Genomic DNA, 22,762 nt, shown 5'->3' on the forward strand with positions numbered 1-22,762 from the left:
ACATGAAATGGAAGATGGCCCGCACCAAGAAAACTAGGCAGATGACGTTTGAGGCAGCAAAGGAAATAACTGAGAAGATTGTAAGTCATTTATAATTAATAATTGTAATTATCTTTGTGTATTTTGTGAATGCCTTGGACAAATATATGTGTTTTGTATAGGATTCTTTGGACGAGCAGGCGTCACAAGGATCGTTCGTCCCCCATGGACATTAGGATGTCTTAACTGCTGCCATTAGGCGACTAGAGCACCCTTGCCGTGTCCGTGCTGCTGGAGCCGGTGTCACCATAAAGCAATACTTCAGATCGGCTCCACAAACGTCCCGTAGTTCTTCCTCCATGACTCCTGAAGACCTACAGCAGTTGACCCAACAACTCAGGGACCAGCTGGAGGAGTCGATCACAGAAAAAGTGACTCGACAGCTGATGGCATCCTTCAGCCAGATACAGTCTCAGTTTCAGTCTCAGATGCAATCACAAAGACTTGCATTGCCTCCAGAGCCAGAGGTTGGTCCCTCAAGTGCTCGTGTCAGCACAAAGGAGAGTTGTGTTGCTCGCTCAGGGAATGATCCAGAGACGGGTCACTCAGACAAATGCGAGCTATACATTGAAGAAAATCATTCCCGCTGGTTACCCTAGGAAGACTTTATGAGGGATCCACAGTAGTTCACAACATCCCTTTGTTGCATGGCCAAGTCAAGGTTGGTGTTGAGGAGGTTAAAGATGCAGAGGCTCTCGTTCATGTACCCACTGACGAGGTTACCTCAGTGGGGCAGACACTTAACACCTTCCTTGCTTGGCCGACACATCTTGTGAAGCGTTTATCAGAACAGGTATTTTACTCTAATTATATGTTTCTTTTTTTCAATTGATTTGTTCACTGTAATCAAAACTTGTTAATTAATTATGTTTGATCAACAGGCAATTGTGTCTCCAGTAAAACCTCCAGAAAGCCCGGATCATGATGTCGATGATCTCCTATACCTGATGACATTGACCCTCCCACAACTATTTTTGAAGCCTCTCCAGGTTATGTGGGATGCTACCATGTTCGAGGTGTATAATCAAAACTTCCTGTTGTACATAAAGCACAAAGATCTCTCTGAAATTGCACACGATGGTCAATGTCTCAGCATATCTATTATATAGTTGTGGATTCTGTAAGTCAATTTAGATTATTGTTAATTATCAAAGTAATTGTTTTAAATTCATACATAATTAACTTTGTCTTAACAACACAGGCATCTGACTGAGACAAGTCTGCGAGTGGGGAATTCCGATGTGTATGGATTCCTCGAGCCACAGTCCATTCAGAGATCTAAGCAATCACAATTTGAATCAGAAATTTACATCAAGAGTTGGATGCAGAGTTCAAAACAAGATGTCTACCTTGGAGCCTACTTCAATGGGTAAGTCAAACACAATAACTGAATTTAAATAATCTATAGTACTACAATAACCCATATTTGTCTCTATTACAGCGGACACTGGCAAATGGTCATCATTCTGCCTAAGGAAAACCTAGTTGTTTGGTTTTGTTCTTTACATAACAGGCCAGACAACTATCTTAAGGGAATAATTAACAGGTCTGTGTTGTTTTCAATACATTTGCATTAGCATAACTCAACAACATCAATATTTTAATGTTCCTCGTATTCAACAGTTCTTTGAAAGGACTTGATGATACTCCACAATCTAAATCCAAGGCTGCTGCTAGGTGGATTGTTGTTAAGGTACATGATTTAAATTTATTCTACTTATATATACTGCTTATGTCTGTGTACACTAATTGTAGTTAATGTTTAATTAATATCCAAATTTCATTATGTATTTAGTGTAATAGACAAAAAAGAAGCACTGAGTGCGGCTATTACGTCATGCATTGGTTGTCCACGATAATCTTAGGATCTTTCAGGAATAATTGGGAAACGGTAATTGTTTATTTCAAACAAATTTGATTTTCTTATCATTGTTATTACATCATTAATTTATTTTTTATTTGATCATGCAGTATTTTAATGAAGTTAGACCATTGGAAGTAGAGAGATTCAAGGCGCTTTGCATCCAGTGGGCACAACACTATCTAAAAGTTAGAAATCAAACATAGGATGTTAGGGAACTATGCAACTTTAGGTTACTTAATTAGTTTACCATACTTTGCATTACATTTTTTACAATTGTTGTTTCATTTTAACATTGAATAACCTTTGTTGATAGTTATTCATAGTTATCAATTGATTTTTTTCAATTAATAATTTACTAGCTAGTTTTTTGCTAAAACCTATTCGAAAGTAGAATGCAAATGATATATGTTGTGTGCTGTGTGGTCTGATTTTAAATTTATAGGTTAAATTTTGTTTTTTTTTTGTAAAAACAGAATAGTATTTAAAAAAAATTCATGAAAACAACATCAGTTTTTTAAAAAACGGATGTTAATGTATATTAACATCGGTTTTTTTTTTTTGTAAAAAACCGATGTTAATCGTTAACATCAATTTCTGTAAAAAAACCAATGTTAATATACGTTAACATCCGTTTTTTACAAAAAACCGATGTTAACTATTAACATCGGTTCCTGTAAAAAAACCGATGCTAACGTTTTGGATTTTAACATCCGTTTTGTGCAAAAAACCGATGTTAACGATTAACATCGGTTTTTTTTTTCTTTCTAAAAAACCGATGTTAACGTATATTAACATCAAGTTTTTTTTGTATAAAACCGATGTTAACGTTTTCGATATTAACATCAGTTTTCTGTAAAAAAAAATCGATGTTAACTTTCAACATTAACACATTCGTTAACATCGGTTATTTGTATAACTGATGTTGAAAATTTTACGTTAATATCGGTTTTTTAAAAACTGATGTTAACGATAACACTTTCAACATTGGTTTTTTAACCAATGTTGAAAGTCATAAATAACCGATGTAGAAAGCATATTTTCTATTAGTGTTAGAGGGCAGAAGTAAAATATAAGAAAACAAGAAAAATAAATAATAATTTGAATGCAAAAGATGACTTCAGAATGCAAATGTGTTGGGTTCTAGCATGCCAAAACTACTTGTGATGCAATGTGAATAATTTTTCTCTATCTAATGTTATCCTAGTTTCCACCCACATCTACTATGATACTCTATCTTTGGTTCCCCACATGAAGAGCCTAATTTATCTATTTTCTCTCTTAAATTCCTTTACAAAGATAAAATAGTAAATCACATTAAGATTAAAGATGCATGAAATAGGCTAAACAAACATCACTCTATTTCTAACAATGATTTCCTTGAGATGCCCTTTCCCAGTTCTTTAGAAAAAAAACTATTTTCCAATGCATTACTTCCTAAGCAATGCATGAGTATAGGTGATCAAACCATATTCAGCGACAAAAAGGCACAAAAAAGAACAATAAAAATTAGAATTGCATTAAAGAGATAGTAAGGAAGAGTTACATTACAAGAAGTTGGTCTGCCAGGCTCCCAACAATGGGGGTTTAGCCTCTCATTAATGAGAGACTTTATACTTTAGGGGCTGATGTGGATGAAAGAAGAAGAGGGATGGATAAAGGAGGAGAAGGGGATAATGGATATAGAAAGAGGGTTTCCCCTATTTGAGATACTCAGGCTTAGGATGTATTCATTAGAAATCTCTAAGTCTTGGTGTGTCTTTCTCCTTTGCTTCCTACTCTTTTTATATGCCTAAGGTAGCTTAAAATTCACACGACCTCGCACTAAGCGTGCCCTTTTGGGCTGAGCGGGTATGGCGGTGTGATCGCGCGTTGAGCGTGACATTGTCTGGCTTAGCGAGTATGGCAGCGATTGTGCACTTAACGTGAGATTCGCGCTAAGCGTGCCTTTGGGCTTCTTTGGGGGTCTTCTTCATGCTAAGCTTGAGCTGGCCACTGGGCGAGGAGACATGTCAGGCCTGTCTTGGGCGCTAAGCGAGTTGTCCCAATCTTCAACTTTTTCTTCAAGGTTTTTTCTTCAAGTTTTTGCATCAATTTTCCTCCAAAGCACCTGTAATTTTCTTCTTTTGAATCCTGCTAGTCATAACTTAACATGACATTAAATTCCTCATTATTTCATTAAAAACAACACTAAAGTAAAGGAATTATAATCATTCTTAGTCAAAATTGACTATCAATTAAACCCAAATTTCACAGTTATCATACTCCATGGCATGTACTCGACCAAACTCATATGTCGTGGTTTACTACTAGTGGGTAGGCATGCATATTTATTTTTAATACTAACTTTAATATTGTAAATGAAGTTTAGAAATGATGAATGAAGATCAACAAAACTAGAAGGAAATGGCTAACACAATGATGAAGATTGACAAAAAAATAGAGGAAATGTTCAACACTGTTCATATTATGGATCAAGTTAGAAATTTCAAGACTATTCTCAAATAAACATGACATGATATAACACATTTTCTTATATTAGTTTGCTTGTTAAAAGTAGCCTTATGGTGAAGTTAGTAGGTCCTTTGTTGTAAGATGGAAGAATGTGTTGAACTTATGGTCTCAATAACTTAAGAGGGGGTGAATTAAGTTTCAAAATTTCTCACTAACAAACTTTTAACCCCTTTCTAAATGATAGGCCCAAAATGCATAAGAAGAAGCAGCAATCAATTTAATAATGTGACAAAATTGATGGCAATAACATAAATGAGATAAGGGAAGAGAGAAATGCAAACTCGATTTATACTGGTTCGGCCACTTCCCGTGCCTACATCCAGTCCTCAAGCAACCCACTTGAGATTTTCCACTATCTTTGTAAAAATCCTTTTTACAACTTCTGAACACCCAAGGAATCTCTTTCTCTTGTGTTCAGGAAACTCACAATTCATGAGACAACCAGTCTCTTGATTACAATTGACTTTCTGAGAAGAACAGAAAGATTACTCTCCTTTAGAGTGGATAATACAATTTGAAGTTCCTGGATGAACTCTCAATAGATTTGCAAGTATTTGCCCAAGAGTTGTTGAGAGAGAATTTTACAATGAAGTTCTCTTGGAATATCTCTCTCTTTCTTTTTGAAATCAGACACACATATATATTGGCCCTTCGTGCCTTTTCAAAATGGTTTCAAGAGATGTGTCTTTTCAAAAAGCTTTTTCTGAATTTTTTCATTGGTAATCAATTATAGGTTTTTGGTAATCGATTACATAGTTATATTTGAAGGGTCATGACTTTTGAATTTGAATTTCAAGAGTTTCGTTGCTGATAATCAATTACAAACATCTGGTAATTGATTACAGGTTCAAAATTCAAATTCAAAACCCCTTTTTAACAGCTATTTTTCAAAATTGTCTTTTGGTAATCGATTACCAAAGCCTTGTATGCCTTGGAAACACGTTGTTTTGTGGCAAGGCTTGATCTTGAGTTAATCTTGAAGCAAGGCTTTGTTTGTTGAAGCAATCTTGTATTAATCTTGAACCAATACTTATCCTTTGAAGCAACCTTGTTTGATTCTTCTTTGACATCATCAAAATCATGTATTCATACATTCACAGGATGAACTAGAACATACTTGGCATCTGCTAGACGATAATGACAACATGCACTCTGTTACATACAACCAAGATCTAGCCATGACCCATTTTGGTCAGAATATTTTCTTCCTTACCATCTTCAAAAGTATTTCTGAACCAAAAGTGTTAACTCGTTGGCAAGTGCACCAATTTGTTACAAGTAGTAAAGTACTCAGAAGTCCGAGTGTTGAATCCACAGGGACTTTGTTTGTACTTAGATTAATGCACGCCCAATTTACAAGCAAGAGATAAGAATAAAATATACAGAAAGATAAAAGAATTAAAGATAAAGGATAGAAGATAAAAAAGATAAAAGATTTGAATTAAAGGTTAAAAAGTAGGAGATAAAAAAGATAAGATAAAAATAGAAGATAAAATAAAATATGATAATGTTGGGACCTAGCATGCCCTGTTTGCCTAGGATGTATGATTTTATGATTTTTCTTTACCAATTCAGGTGATTCTATCCTACCCACATCTATTCATTTACTTGCCCCTGATGCCTCACGATGACAAGCCTATGTTACCTATCTATCTCCCAAATGTCTTTGCAAAGACTCAATAGATAAAATGCATGAAGTTCTAATTCTAGATGTTTGCTTTGAGGCATGGGCATAAATGCAATCACTCTATCTCTAGCAATGATTTTATTATGATATCTTTTCTTCTTGTTCTATTAGAAGTTACCTTCTTCCGAGTGTCTAACCCCTAAAACTGATGCATGCATATTCTCTTTAAATCTTATTAGATGTTACCCTTTCCCGAGCATCTAATCCTTAAAAGAATATCAAGATGAATAATGCAAGATAAAAGCAGAAAAGATAATAGAATAGAAAACACCTGGTATTGCATTGATAAATAGTGAGTACATCATACATCGTTTGGCTTTTAGACCTGTCAGGCCCTAACTAGGGGTTTAGCCACTCATGGCCATGAGGGCTTTACAATGAGAGGGGTGAAAGAAAGAATGAGATAAAATTTCCCCTGCTAGAGGGGGTTCTATGGTGTGTCTTTCTGCTTGGCTTGACTCCCTTTTTATAGTTGTTGTAGTGGACTTGGGCCTGATGCTGAAAATCTTTCTTATCCATATTTTCTATATTTTATCGATCTTTTTTCTCTTATAATCCATCATTTTCACATTTACAAGCCATAAATAACAAAAATATCAATTCTTATCATTTAAGCCAAAGATATTTTCAATATATTTTTACTATCAAAATAACTCATATTTAGTTATTATCAAAAAGCTTATCCTAAATGGTACTCCTTGCACCACCAATTTCCTAACTTAATCACTTTTAAAGTCTTGCTAACTGAGTACAAAGTGACTTGTAGAAATTTGGTGAGTAATTAAACACCCCTCTATCTATCAAATTTTAAAATCATATACATATCTAATATGAATTTAATGTTAATTTCAGGATGTGTCGAGTACCATGTACTCATTTATGAAAGCTGTAGGATTTACCCATTTGAATTTGGAAAGGATCATGGAGTGCATGATTGTTTATAATTATTGGAGGAAGACTGCAAAAATTGGAAATGGATGAAGGACTTTTGCACAATTACAAAATTTGCACTTAGAACTCAAATTATATTTAAATTTGAGTTTCCAGATACAACTTCTAACTTTGTTTTATTTTGGATTTGTTTGTAATTAAAGTACATTACTACTATACTATTATCAATCTGTAAATTTTTGTTTATAAGTCTTGGTGGTATATTTTGTGGGAAATATTGAAATATCCTGAACACATTTGAGGTATATTTTGTTTATAAATATTTATAACTACTCTTGGTGATGATATACTTTGCTAATAACTTTTGGTGCATGACTTATTTTATGATTTTTCTTACAATTTTGAATGATAAGTTGTGATATGAATAATTACAGGCTGGTAATTAAAAAAACAGATAGGATATTAAAAAAATACAAAAAACATCGGTTTTTAGAAAAATAAGTGTCGAGAAAATCAATGTTGTTGTTTACTGGCAACATCGGTTTTTCTAAAAACCGATGTTGATGAGAAGAAAACAACATCAATTTTTACAAAAACTGATGTTTTTTAGTAAAACAACATCGGTTTTTTAAAATATCGATGTTAACATTGATACTTTAACGTCGGTAGTTTCAACATCGATTAATAACCGATGTTGAAAGTTCTTAATAATTGATGTAAAAAGCCTATTCTAGTAGTGATGTGCCATATATTGTTACAACCTTTACTTCTCTTGGCTATAATTGTTGACTCCTTGGCAAGCGTACCAAGTTGCACAAGTAGTATAAAAGGGTACAACCAAGTATTGAATTCCACATGGACTATACTTGTACTCAGAGCTATATATATATATATATATATATATATATATATATATATATATATATATATATATATATATATATATATATAGTTATTAAGCAATTAGTGAGTCAAATCGAATCTTGTTCATTGATTAACTACAAGTATAAACTAAAAGGAATTAACTACAAAGAAAGGAACATAAAGCTTAAGAAAACTCAAAGTTGTTAGATGGTGTTGTGATGAGTTAAGGAACATATTGGAGACTTCGCTTGCCAAAACCACTCTTAATGTAATCTTTATAGATTTTTCTCTTTTAACATTAATATAATTATTACCTACATCTACTAGTCTATTCTAACCAACACTACTACAAAAATAGTTTTTTACGATGCACCTTCAACGATGGTTCCCTCAAAACCGTCTTAATACTTAATATATAAGACGGTGACAATTTTGTAAATATGAGGTTTTTCAACGAAGATGATTTTGCAAAAACCGTCTTAGAATGATGGTTTTCTAAGACGGTTTTGTGAAAAATGTTGTGAAATGGTGAGGTACTTGCTGACTAAATCCATCCATGAACCTAGACCTCGCTTCTTTCGTAACCAAAGCTTCAAGACAACAACCAAAAGTGAGCTTCAAATTCACAAAGTAGGGAGCACAAAGGAGCACATATGAATGCCAACCACTACTTAAGCCACTAGTGGTATTTGGTTCACAACCACTGGCGCCACTCACTGTTGTTCTCAAGGGATTTGATTCTCTCTACACTCACTTCTAGTGTTTTCTCTATGCTATCCGATTTCTCTTTCATTTTTAGTTATCCATTTATTTAATTCTTGCCGATTTTTGTTTTGGGTTTTTGATCGCTGATGTTTTCACCAAATCAGTTTTCGCTGATTTCACATTCTTTACTCTTCCATGTCTAAAATCCATGCTACTTTTTCATGTTTCTTTCTCCTACTCAAGTTATCCAATTAAATAGAAAATTGGACAGGTTGAAAGCGGAGCACACCGAGGATAGTGACCGAAATTCTGCCATGAACTGGTGGTCGAGAGAGGAGACAATGGCTTTGCTCAAGATAAAGTGCAAAATGGACGTTGCTTTCAAAGACGCAAACCCTAAAGCCTTTCTCTGGGAACAAGTATCAAGGTTAGTTCCTTCTTTTGTTTCCCTCTTTTCAACTAAAACCCCTTTTATCAGTCCTTATTTAGTAATAATAATAATAATACACATATATGTATAATTTATAGTCTAAGCTGAACAATTTTATTTTTGAACGAATGAATTAGAGGTTTGTATGTATGTATATATAATTAGGAAATCATTGGAGCTAGGTTATAATAGGAGTGTGAAGAAGTGCAAGGAGAAATTTGAGAACATTTACAAGTACCATAGGAGAACCCAAGAAGGTCATTTTGGAAAATCAAACCGTGCAAAAAACTAATTGATTTTTCAACCAATTGGAAGCTTTAGATGGAAACCACTCACTTCCTCCTCCGAAAACACTCAGGTATTGGAGTTCAGCTTCCTGGGAAAAGGTAGTAAACTCAGCTGCTTTCTGGAATGGGTTGCGGGTGTAGAAGCTGAAGAAATTGTGAGAGGTGGTTTATCAAATAGAAAGCCATATTTTAAATTATTTTTTGGTTGTTCAAGAAATCCATTTTTTTTGTTTTGATTTGATTCGAATTTTTATTTTCTTCTTTCACTTTATATGATTTATGCTTCTTTTTTCTGGACAAATTTTATATGATTTATGTATAAGTATCAACCTTTGCAATTCTCTATAGAAGGGCTTCTCAAGCATGTATACTTTTGTTATATTTTGCATCATTTGTTAACACCATGTATGTCACATTTTTCTAGATGATTTGTCCACCTGGACAGTTAAATTCTACTTCTGAATTCAATTATGATATCATAATACATTCAAAAGTTGACTTTTTTAATATGAGGCATATGTACATATATACATATATGTGCGCACACACGTATCAATTTTTTTTCAATATTAGATAGAAGTATATTGTAATAATGTAATCTATGATAAATATGGATTTGGATCCTTACATTTTAGATCCTATTATTACCTTGTCATTTAAAGATATATAAAGAAGACATTGTACACGAGGATCCACTTGAGCTTTTCTTTGAAATTGTAGAGAACAAGGAGGATTACAACAAGTTCTATGAGGCTTTCTCTAAGAACTTGAAGCTTGGTATCCATGAGGATTCATATAACAAGGGAAAGATTGTTGAATTGCTCAGGTACTACTCCACCAAGAGTGGTGATAAGATGAGGAAGGATCAGAGTGAAATCTGCTACATCACAGGTGAAAGCAAGAAGGTCATTAAGAACTCTCCATTCTTGGAGAAGTTGAAGAAGAATGGTGTACTGTCCAAGACCCACAAAATTTATGTGACATCCTACTTGGCCCTTACAAACACATGTCAACCTTCCACGTCAGCCCTGCTACAGGAGCACAGACGCCTGACTCTTAGTAGCCGGGCTCCCCAACAAATAGGTTATCTCAAACCTAACTAATATTCAAATATATTTGAATATCTTATCTATTGGCAGGTATTAAATTATCTATAACATCATATTATCTACAAGGTATAAATGTATGATTATCTTCTACCTTTGTCTATAATCCAAATGTTTATCTCTAACATTATCTCTAAGCTCTCGGCTATTATCTATAAGCTGAGAATTATCTACAAGGCTGCGATAATCCTTACAAACAAGGACCAACACCCTCACTCAACTAGTATAAACACAGGTTCCATCGAATCACTCTACATGACTTGCTCACACACTCAGTACACGGCAACAAACTTGTGTCTCTTTCTTTCACTTATACGAGTTCCATTACATCATATACTTGCTTTATTCTCCTTACACATATTCTTACTTGACCGTCGGAGTCCTTTGTTTTGCAGGTCCCCCTCCTTTCAGAGGCACATCTCCAAGCTGATGTGTGAAGTTTGGGACCTATTCACATCGATCCTGACATGCCACAATTTCGGATTTTGGTAAGAACAAAGGAATAGGAGGTTCTTTATATGGTTGATGCCATTGATGAATATGTTGTTGATTAGCTCAAGGAATTTGAGAGCAAGAAGTTTGTCTCTGCCACCAAGGAAGGGCTCAAGCTTGACAAGAATGAAGATGAGAAGAAGAAGTAAGAAGAGTTGAAGGAGAAGTTTGACAACCCCTGCAAAGTGATCAAGGATGACAAATCTATGAAGGATCTTATTCTGTTTCTGTTTGAGACTGCTCTTCTCACTTCTAGTTTCAGCCGTGAAGGATCCACATAATGTTTAAGCTTGGACTGAGCATCAATGAGGATGCAAGTGAAGTTGTTGCTGACATGCCCCCACTAGAGGAGGCCGAAGCTGATGCTGAGGGCAGCAAGATGGAGAAGGTTAATTAAACTTAAATATGATGTGTTTCTTATTAGTAGCTTATCTAATGCGTATGCGAATACAATTTATTAGGTTGCTGCATTTTTATTTTCCTTTTTATTTTGATTTGGGGAGGGGAGCGGGGGGTGTGGATTCTTTCTGCTTTGGATTTCTAATACAGTTTGGTTTTGATTACTATTATTGCTAGATATGGTGTCATTTTATTTACTCTTCTTTGTTCCCTTTATTTTTTTTTTTGTTTGATGAATGTTCTGCTGGTGTTCTAAGTTGAAGAATTGCTCCTTGGCAGGCACAATTTCTATGTTTTTCCTTGACAGGAGATCGCAAGCTTCGGTCCATGTGATGAATTCCACTGCCACACCACATCAATGGATTTCTTGGCTAAAGAGGTAATATACAAATAGCTTTGTGTACTCTACTTTTTAGGTTATTTGCAAACTGGAAGGTCTTTATATGCATGACTTTTATAGTCTAATAGAATGGAGAATAACCTGGAATCTATTTCAGCTATAGCTCTTAAAGAAGTTTGAGAGAAGAGACAAGGCACTGGAAATGGCAGCATTCTCCCCAGGAGTCACAAAGCAAGAAAATAAGGAGTATAAGGTAGTATTGATAAGGTGGTTTAGGATTTTCTCTTCACTGTGCCTGCATAGAGCACTGAGGTTATTTATGATGTAATTTAATATTTTCCTAGGTTATGCATTGGACACTTCTATATTTGTTCCTTTGCTCAAGTATATGTACTGTTTTAGGCTCCTTCACACACACATACTACAAAGTCACATTTTTTAGAGAGAAAGAGATAAGAGTAAAGTGTGAAGGTGATTGCGAAAGAAGCAAGTAAAACAGGAAGAGAAATGTGTAATAAGATAGGTGTGTTGGGGAGAAACAGAGAAAAAAATGATTGTGTAGAAATTGTTGTATGAGTTACATTACTCAATATATTTTAACAAAATTTCTAACATTTCATGTGCAGGAATTGCGTTCACCAATTTTGTTCCTAAGGGCACTTACGATGTCATTATACTGGATGTTTTTCAACCAATGGGTAAAAAAACCTTCTTTCTGTCAAATGTCAATTTAAAGTTGGAACTGAAGTGAGAAAAGAACCTATTGTGAAAATTCAATGTGATGCAGGATCTATTGCGGAAGTTCTTGCTGATAACTGCTTCTTAGAACTCAGTAGCAAAGGCTCTTCGACCCGATGGAGTGTTTTTTGCTCCAACAGACAACTTGTGGCATAAGAACTTTGCGGTTGCAGACACCATAGCAAATTGGAAGAAGATATTCAAAAGCTCCGTTAACTATGCTTGGACCACAGTTGCTACATGTGCAAGGAATTTCTTATATTTTCTGATTACTCAATGTTAACAGATATGCATTATGTGTGATATTGACAGATCTTCACTTATATATTGCATGCTATTGAATATTCAAGCTTGTCCTGAGTGTCTAATGATTTTTTTTCTTTCAGCGCTGTAAAAGACGGCTTAAGATATTTGTTACTGGAGTACCCAAAACTATAGACAATGATATTCTTTTGATTGACAAAACTTTTGGCTTTGATACTGCGGTTGAGGAAGCACAAAGAGCCATAAATTCTGCATACCTTGAGGTGACTTACTTAATATTCTGAGACCATTTGACTAAACAAAGTAATGTTTTCAATTTGGTAGCTATTACAATATTTAAATCTATTCCCTCATTATATTAGGCACATAGTGCATATCATGGTGACCGTGGATTCATAGCAATGCATGCTTCCTTAGCTAGTGGACAGATTGACATATGTCTGACTCCAAAGGTATATATGATAAAGATAGGTCAGAACACTCTTTCTTTGACATATTGATATACTGATGCAAGTTCTTGTTGTGGTTCAAAGGCTCCTTTCAATTTACATGGACCTTGTGGAGTTTTGAGTTATCTCAAGTACCTTATAGAAACAAAAGGATCAGTTGTAGTTTATGTGGCAAAGAGAGCTAGACAGGTGATTTAGATTATGTAATTATTTTCACAAATAATAAATCAACAACACTTGCATTATGAAAGTGTGAATGTATGAATACATAATTTTGATGATGCCAAAGAAGAATCAAACAAGGTTGCTTCAAAGGATAAGCATTGCTTCAAGATTAATACAAGGTTGCTTCAACAAACAAAACCTTGCTTCAAGATTAACTCAAGATCAAGCCTTGCCTCAAAACAAAGTGTTTTCAAGACATCCAAGGCTCTGGTAATCGATTACCAGAAGATAATTTTGAAAAATAGTTGTTAAAAAGGGTTTTGAATTTGAATTTTGAACCTGTAATTGATTACCTGATGTTTGTAATCGATTACTAGCAATGAACACTTGAAATTCAAATTCAAAAGTCATGATCCTTCAAAATATATCTGTGTAATTGATTACCAGAAACCTGTAATCGATTACCTGTGAAAAAATTGAGAAAAAGCTTTCTGAGAAGACACATCTCTTCAAACTATTTTGAAAAGGCACGAATGGCCTATATATATGTGTGTCTGATTTCAAAAAGCAAGAGAGAGATATTCCAAGAGAACTTCATTGTCAAATGCTGTCTCAACAACTCTTGGGCAAACACTTGCAAATCTATTGAGAGTTCATCCATGAACTTCAAATTGTATTATCCACTCTAAAAGAGAGAAATCTTTCTGTTCTTCTCAGAAAGTCAATTGTAATCAAGAGACTGGTTGTCTCTTGAATTGTGAGTTTCCAGAACACAAGGGAAAGGGATTCCTTGGATGTTCAAAAGGTGTAAAAAGGAATTTTACAAAGATAGTGGAAAATCTCAAGTGGGTTGCTTGAGGACTGGACATAGGCACGAGAAGTGATCGAACCAATATAAATCAAGTTTGTTTTTTCTCTTCCCTTATCTCGTTTATTTTATTGCAATCAATTTTTCCTTGCACGTTTAAAAGAACATTGTTAAATTGATTTCTTCTTGTTCTTCTTCTGCATTCTAAGCTTATCTTTTAAAAAGGGGGTTAAAAGTTTGTTAGTGGGAATTTTGAAACTTAATTCACCCCTCCCCTCTTAAGTTATTGAGACCACTTGTCTAACACAATGTTTTTCTCTTACGGTGTGTCAATCAGTAAAAAAATGAGCAGTGCTATTTTTTTTATTTGAGGATTACTATGTTTTGACATAGAATTAGAAATTTAAACTTGCTAAATGACATATCTTCTTGATGCAGAATTTGCTTCAAGACATTGGTGTATATACCCAACAAGAGGTTTGTTATGTTATTACATGTTTATGGAATAGCTCATTTATAATTTCTCCCCAAACTTAATCAAATGGTATTTTAAATATTTGGTCTATGCCTATCGTCTAGCAACTGTGTCAAATTTACTTGTGGTTTTGGTCTCTAAATGTATTGAGAAGGAAAGTTGACTTTGTAAATATTCATTTAGTATTCAAAATTTCAAATCCTTTCTCTCCCACTTTAAGAAGTGAAATCCTGGAGAAGAAGCCCCATGCTGTTTACCAAAGGTGATTTTAGTTCTCCAAGAAACACTGGTAACTTAATATATCCTTCCAATTGCCTACCACTTACAAGTTATTTTTTTGGAAAATAGCACTAGCAGCTATTTTTCAATTGTTATGGTTCCCTGATATTCCACTGTTTGAGAAATTTTGAAAATTTGGGATTTTGTTAGTGTTAACATTGTGTCAATTTCTCCCTTCAAGTTATCATTTTTAAAAATAAAAATTAGAAAAAAAATGATTTTTTCTCTCATTATAAAACTGAAGAAATCCTAAATTTTTCTCTCCTTCAGGTCCAGTTTTCCAGAGACGGAAATTATTTATATACTGGAGGCTGGAAGGTAAGATTTGCACATTTTCTTCTCTGGGCCTAGAGTTTGTAACTTCACTCTTTCATTAAATTTCTGTTCTGCATTTGGTTAGGGATCATTTACTGCTGTAGAGCTGCTTTATCCAGAGTAGTATAACAATGTTCCTATTCTGCTTAGGAAATTTGTGAAGTGGTTTTGAAAAACAATAAACATCAAACTCTTTGATGTCATTAAGTGATATTGAAAAATTATGTCAGCATAAAACCCTATAGCCTTGTTTGAAACTTTTTCCACCTCCTAGTATGGACTATAGTGTACATTCAAAAGCCACTTTTTTTGGCAGGTGGCAGCTAAATGGCTCAAGTTTTACCTTTCTCTATAATTAGGCTGTATGTAGGTCTGTGATTCCCTGTAAGTAAAAGATCTCAAACGTAGTATACATGTTCTTCACAGCACTGAGCAGAGCAGCGTTTCTTTTTTTTTATTATTATTACAAGGTAACGAACGAATCCATTTTTTTTAAGAAAGAAAGAAAGTTCCTTGCAACTACTACTTCTTTTTTCGTTTCAGAGCTGGCTTCCTTCTGTTTTTCAATGTTAATTTATCCGTTTTTATACATTCAAATAAGTGCAATTATATTCCATTAATAATTGAAGTCATGTACAAAACTGTTATACATGGAGACGAAAGAGGAAAGAAAAGGGTCTCGGATAAGATAATTAAAGTGACAGAGACATACAAAATAATAATGTTGTAAAAAACATTGTACGAAGTTGTAGTAGTCTCTCTAGAAAATGATCAACCTATGTGCTGCTATATATATGCTCCCTTGCTTCAATCTTGTTTCTATATTCATGTCCATAACATACAGAAATGGGAGTTGGAGGTACATTGGAGTACTTGTCTGATCTAATGGGCAGTGGCCACCACCACCACAAGAAGAAGAAGACCCGTGAATAATTTATATCATGTTTCCTTTTAAGCATGTCTTTAAGTGGATGAAATGAATGCATATACATGGCTGTTTGTGCATTATCTCCTTGACGACTTACTATGTAGACCCAAACTTCGAGTGATCTTTTTTATTATTTCAGGCTCATTTTTCTTATGGGAACTGCTTGCTTTCAGGTACCCACTGTACTTGATAAACAAGGTGCACAACTGCTTGCTGTCGCTTTTCTTGTCGTTTCAAGAACATGGGTCTCAGATTGTATTTGATATGAACAGAGAAGCAACAGGGGACAATGCAGAAATTATAAAAGGAAAGAGAAGAAGTATTAAACCGAGATACTTGGAGGATTATGTTGCAAAATAATCCTAGTAAGCATCAAGAGCCAGGTCAGCACCATCTAGAAGCATTTCTCCAAAGATCCTGGACCGTTAGAAAGGATTCTCTGAAGCAATATCAGTATTTTCCTAGCTTTCCTTCAAGGCATAAAAAGCCAAAAACCGTTAGAATTGTATCTTCTATTTCATTCTAGAATTTATATGAAAAGCTTATAAATAGGAGATTATGTAATTCTGATGGGGAGTGAATAATACAAGCAATTTCCTTTTCCCTCTTATTCTTCTCGAGGCCCTAGAACCTCGAATTCTAGGCTAAGTGCAGGGTCACAACAACTTGGTGCTTTCATTGAGCACTCCAAGCATGGCAGACTCCACCCGTTCGAAAACTACCTTGGACCGTCTGGAAGAAGCTTTAGCCAAGCTCACTTCGAGTCACCTGCACATTACCGGCAAACTCGATGACCTCCTCAATCGCGTTGCGGTTCTGGAAAATACCCCTCACCCCACCCCTTCACCTTCATCTTCTTCTGCGAACCCTGTAATACCAACCCACCCACTTCAGCCCCACAGACTCAAGCTGGAGGTCCCTTGGTTTGATGGCACGGATCCATCAGGCTGGGTATTCAAGATTTCCCAGTTCTTTGAATACCATTCCGTCCCTGATTCAGAACGCCTGACGATCGTGTCCTTTTATATGGACGGACCCGCGCTTGCCTGGTTCCAGTGGATGGCAAGAAATCATCAGCTACCCACATGGACAGGATTCCTGCAAGCCATTGAAGCTAGGTTTGCTCATTCCCCTTACGAGGATCCCACAGGCCAGTTATTCAAATTAACGCAAAAGGGCTCAGTGCGCGATTACCTTACGCAGTTTGAAGCCTTGGCGAATCGAATCACAGGCTTATCCCCTTCCTCGCTTCTGAGTTGCTTTATTTCCGGCCTCGACCCTGCTATTCGTCGTGAAGTCCAAGCTTTGCAGCCACTGACCATGGTTCACGCCGCCGGCTTGGCCCGTCTGCAAGAGGAAAAGTTTCAGGACACCCTACGCAACCCCCGCATCCGCCCATCCTTTCCATCTTCACCATCAACCCCGCTTTCTTTCTCGGCCCCCTCACCTCCTTCGCCTTTGCCCTTACTTCCTTCCCCCGCAAAGCCTCCCCCTCTACCCGTCAAACGTTTGAGTCCCGAAGAACTCGCGAGTCGCCGTGAGCGCGGCCTGTGTTTTTATTGTGACGATAAATTCACCCGTGGCCACCGCTGCTCCTCGCGCTTCTTCCTCCTGATTGCAGATGATGATACAGGGGACGCTCCATTGAAACCTAATATAGAGGGTCTGCCCCATTTACCTAACCCGCCTCTTGACCCAGTTCAGGCCCAACCCGATATGACCCAGCCCGATATCCTTTCTTCAGTAACCTAGATACCACACGAACCTCCCCAAGCCCAGATTAGCCTTCATGCCTTATCGGGCCAGACCGTGCCGGAGACACTCCGTTTGACTGGCCGATTGCTCACCACACGGTGGTTATCTTAGTCGACGGCGGCAGCACACACAATTTTGTGCAGAGCCACCTCGTTAAGTCCCTTGGCCTCACTCCCCAACCAACACCCACCTTAAGGGTCCTCGTCGGTAATGGTAGTGAAGTGGAGTGTTCTCAGATTTGCGTGGCAGTTCCCGTCATCACCCAAGGCCGCACCTTCACGGTTGACTTGCACGTCTTGGCCTTATCAGGTGCTGACATCGTCTTAGGGGTCCAGTGGTTAAGGTCTCTGGGCCCGGTGCTCACTGATTATAATTAGTTAACGATGAAGTTCATTCACGAAGGCCAATTGGTCGAGCTCCGGGGCAATTCTGACATGCATTCATTGGCTGTGAGTCCTCCCCAATTACGACGTTTACTTCAAACCCAGAGTGCGAGTGAGCTCTTCCACATTCGCATCTCCTCATCGCAACCATCATCACCTACACATCACCCAGCCATCGTCTCCATTATTGACCAATTTCAAGCTCTATTCCAACCACCCACTACCCTCCCTCCCTCCCTCCCTCCCGCACCACAAACCACTCAATTCACCTACTACCAAACACTTCCCCGGTCAATATCCGCCCCTACAGATATCCCCATTTCCAGAAACAGGAAATCGAGACTCAGGTGTCGACCATGCTCCGACAAGGAATCATCCATCCGAGCACCAATCCCTTCTCTTCACCCGTGCTCTTAGTAAAGAAGAGGGATGGTTCATGGCGCTTCTGCGTTGATTATCGTGCCCTCAACGCCCTCACCATCAAAGATCGATTTCCCATTCCTACCATAGACGAGCTGCTCGACGAATTGGGAGGTGCATGTTGGTTCTCAAAGCTGGACCTCCTTAAGGGCTATCACCAAATCTTAATGGCACCGGAGGACATTAGCAAGACCGCATTCCGAACTCATCATGGCCACTATGAGTTCGTGGTCATGCCATTTGGCCTGTGTAACGCTCCTTCGTCGTTTCAGGCCACCATGAACAGTACCTTTGGCCCCTATCTCCGTAAATTCATTATCGTCTTCTTTGACGATATTCTAATTTACAGTCAAAGCTTTTCTGATCACCTGGAGCACCTCCAAATCGCATTACAAACTCTTGCCGACAATAGTTTCATATTAAAACTGTCTAAATGCTCATTCGCGACCCAGCAAGTCGATTACTTGGGTCATCTGGTCTCTGCGAAGGGAGTAGAACCGGTACCGGAAAAGGTCATAGCTGTGCAACAATGGCCGACTCCCAATTCCACTCGTGCCTTAAGGGGATTCTTAGGCTTATCCAGATTCTACCGACGTTTCATTAGGGGATACGCCACCCTCGCGGCTCCCCTCACAGCTCTCTTGGCCAAGGACAAATTCAATTGGAACCCTGAGGCTGATCGTGCCTTTCATCTTCTCAAAGATGCTCTGTGTCAAGCTCCTGTGCTGCAAGTACCTGACTTTAATTCCGAATTTGTGATTGAGACTGATGCCTCGGGAATTGGTATGGGGGCCATTTTATCCCAGCATCATCATCCTCTCGCTTTCTTTAGTAAGCCATTTTGTTCTAAGCTACTTCGAGCTTCCACGTATGTCAGGGAGCTTGCCGCCATCACGACGGCCGTGAAAAAATGGCGGCAATATTTGTTGGGGCACCGGTTCGTGATTTCCACAGACCATAAGAGCTTGAAGGAGCTCATGGCACAAGCAGTGCAAACCCCTGAACAGCAAGTCTACCTCGCTCGCTTAATGGGGTTTAATTACACCATTCAGTATCGGGCCGGCAAGGCTAATAGGGCGGTCGATGCTCTCTCGCGACTACCGGAACAATCATCTGGTCAGCTTTATGTGCTAACAATACCCAATTGTTTATTTCTGCAGGAATTAAAAGCTGAGCTCACATCTAATCAGGAATTCATTGATCGCCGACAGCAAATCCTCGACGAACCCAATTAATTCCAGGAATGGGTTGTTCGGGACACGTGGCTCCTTCATAAGGGACGCATTTGGCTTCCACCACGACTTAAGCTAATCCCCACCATTATTGCTGAGTTTCATTCGACCCCTACCGGCAGACTTATGGGAGTAATGAAGACATTAGCTCGCGTTCGGGAAAATTTTGTCTGGCCCTCTATGAAACAAGACATTCATTAGTTCGTCACGAGCTGTGTTACCTGTCAGCAAATTAAGATAGATCACCGTCGTTCACCAGGCCTCCTATCTCCTCTTCCAATTCCGGTGCAACCATGGGAGGACCTCTCGCTTGACTTTATTGTCGGCCTTCCATCTTATCACGGTCACTCAGTTATCTTGGTGGTTGTTGACCATTTTTCGAAGGGTCTTCACCTCGGGTCACTCCCACAGCACCACATCGCTGCCGGTGTAGCTCAATTGTTCATGGAAATCTCCGGCAAGCTTCACGGAATGCCCAAAAGCCTGGTCTCCGACAGGGACCCGCTATTTGTCAGCCATTTCTGGCAAGAACTGTTTCGGCTCAGTGGCACCAAGCTCCGGATGAGCTCTGCCTATCACCCACAATCGGATGGGCAAACTGAGGTCATGAATCGCATTGTTGAACAATATCTTCATGCATTCGTGCACGACCGACCCTCCACCTAGGGGCGCTTTTTGACCTGGGCTGAATGGTCATACAATACTTCGGTTCATTCGGCCACCGGCATGACACCCTACGAAATCACATTTGGGAAGAAACCACCCTGTTTTCGACAATACATTGAAGGTACTTCCAAGATCGAGGCAATTGACGAATGGTTCATTCAACGTGACAGGATGATTGGCAGCTTGGTAAAGAAATTAACCAAGGCTCAGCAAAGGATGAAAGAAGTTGCAGACCGCCGGCGCCGGGAAGTGCAATATGCAGAGGGAGATCAGGTATTAGTTCGCCTACGTCCCCACAGGCAGACTTCAGCCTCGGGAACTGCTCATTCCAAACTTGCCAAGAGATTCTATGGCCCTTTTCAGATCACCAAAAGGATTGGTAGCGTTGCCTATCAATTGCAACTTCCCCCAGATTCCCGCATCCACCCAGTTTTCCATTGTTCCCTCCTAAAGCCATACCTTCCTTCGAATGACTTAGTACCTCTCTCTCTCCCTCCTAAGTCTATTGATAACCAACCATGCATTTCCCCACTTGCCATTCTAGATACAAAATGGGAAGAGACTGCTTCAGGGAAACAATTGATGGTTCTTGTTCAGTGGGTAGGACTATTTCCAGAGGATACATCGTGGGAGCTATGGGATACAATCAAACAAGATTACAACCTTGAAGACAAGGTTGTTTTGGAAGCCTGCAGGGATGATATGAACAGAGAAGCAACAGGGGACAATGCATAAATTATAAAAGGAAAGAGAAGAAGTATTAAACCGAGATACTTGGAGGATTATGTTGCAAAGTAATCCTAGTAAGCATCAAGAGCCAGGTCAGCACCATCTAGAAGCATTTCTCCAAAGATCCTGGACCGTTAGAAAGGATTCTCTGAAGCAATATCAGTATTTTCCTAGCTTTCCTTCAAGGCATAAAAAGCCAAAAACCGTTAGAATTGTATCTTCTATTTCATTCTAGAATTTATATGAAAAGCTTATAAATAGGAGATTATGTAATTCTGATGGGGAGTGAATAATACAAGCAATTTCCTTTTCCCTCTTATTCTTCTGGAGGCCCTAGAACCTCGAATTCTAGGCTAAGTGCAGCGTCACAACAGTATTGCATCACTAAATGGTATTTTCTCATCTTTTGACTATTCATTTATTCTGTGAATCCATGCTAGATGAACATTTATGATCTGTATTTGTATGTGTTCAACCGAACATTTTAAGTTCTTAACTTTCTTTTTTACTTTTTTAGTGAATGAAACATTTGGACTGGTCGACTGGATATGACATCACAACAAATGAATAATATGAGAAAGAAACATAATATTATTGCTTTGGTGATATAAATCTTAACCCACAACCCCCCACCAATATATATATATATGTAGTCCTTGAATAAAGCATGATTGTTCTTTCTTCGTGTCTAGCTAGACGTGCTCCATTGTGCTCGAATATTTTTCTGTTAAGTATAAATTAAAATGAAAACAAAAGTTTAATTGGTATAATTTGTCTTCATTTGGACATGGATCCTACCAGATTAGCTCCTAAGTCCTAACATGACCATATCATTTTAGTAGAGATAGAATGATAGATACAACAATGGGTCCCTGTCTAAGAAATACAAGGCCATGTTAGAAGCTGAATTCAGAGTATCGAAATTCATTTTATTTGCCCTTTCAAGTAATTTCTTAATGACATGTTTGTTCTATTTCTAAGTCTGACTTGTTGGAAAATGGTGCAACATGCGGTTAATTAGTCTGCTTATGTTTTCTTAATTAGCTGAATTGAGAGTATTGAAATTCATTTTATGGCCATATCAGTTTGAACACCTGAATCATATAGAAACAGAAGCATAACCATATAAAAGGATTTTTTTTTCTCTTTACAAGGGTTTAGCACCATCAACTATTAGTTTGGCACCTTCTGCGGCAATTTTGTTGAATGAGGCTATTGCTGGTGCATGTGCAGAAGCTGCTACATACCCATTTGAAGTGGTGAGAGGCAACTTCAATTGCAAGTCAGCCTACAAAATAATAACATGTGGCAACTTCAATTACAAGGATTTTTTTCAGTTAATGTACTGGTTAACAATTATTTAATCTTTTATTTTCCCTCAAGATATTGACCTATTATATATCTTTTACCACATGTTATTATTTACATTCATTTATCATTGTTCATTGGCACGCTGTCTATATATTTTTACCCTCACTCTACTCTTTTTAGATTTTGGCCTGAACATTCATTTATGTACATTAAGTAAATAACATTGTTTA

General features: G+C 37.5%; 1 long non-coding RNA gene and 1 pseudogene across 1 annotated transcript; both read left to right on the forward strand.

The window, feature by feature from the left end:
* The first annotated feature begins 8,902 nt into the window (after positions 1-8,902).
* LOC114373209 lies at positions 8,903-11,157 on the forward strand (annotated as a pseudogene).
* A 4,386-nt stretch (positions 11,158-15,543) lies between these two features.
* LOC114374423 lies at positions 15,544-16,019 on the forward strand. The gene is made up of 2 exons (XR_003658563.1): positions 15,544-15,578; positions 15,953-16,019. It is a non-coding gene; the product is annotated as an uncharacterized LOC114374423 (long non-coding RNA).
* Positions 16,020-22,762: the final 6,743 nt, after the last annotated feature.

This window comes from Glycine soja, chromosome 11, assembly GCF_004193775.1.
Source record: "Glycine soja cultivar W05 chromosome 11, ASM419377v2, whole genome shotgun sequence".
NCBI lineage: Eukaryota > Viridiplantae > Streptophyta > Magnoliopsida > Fabales > Fabaceae > Glycine > Glycine soja.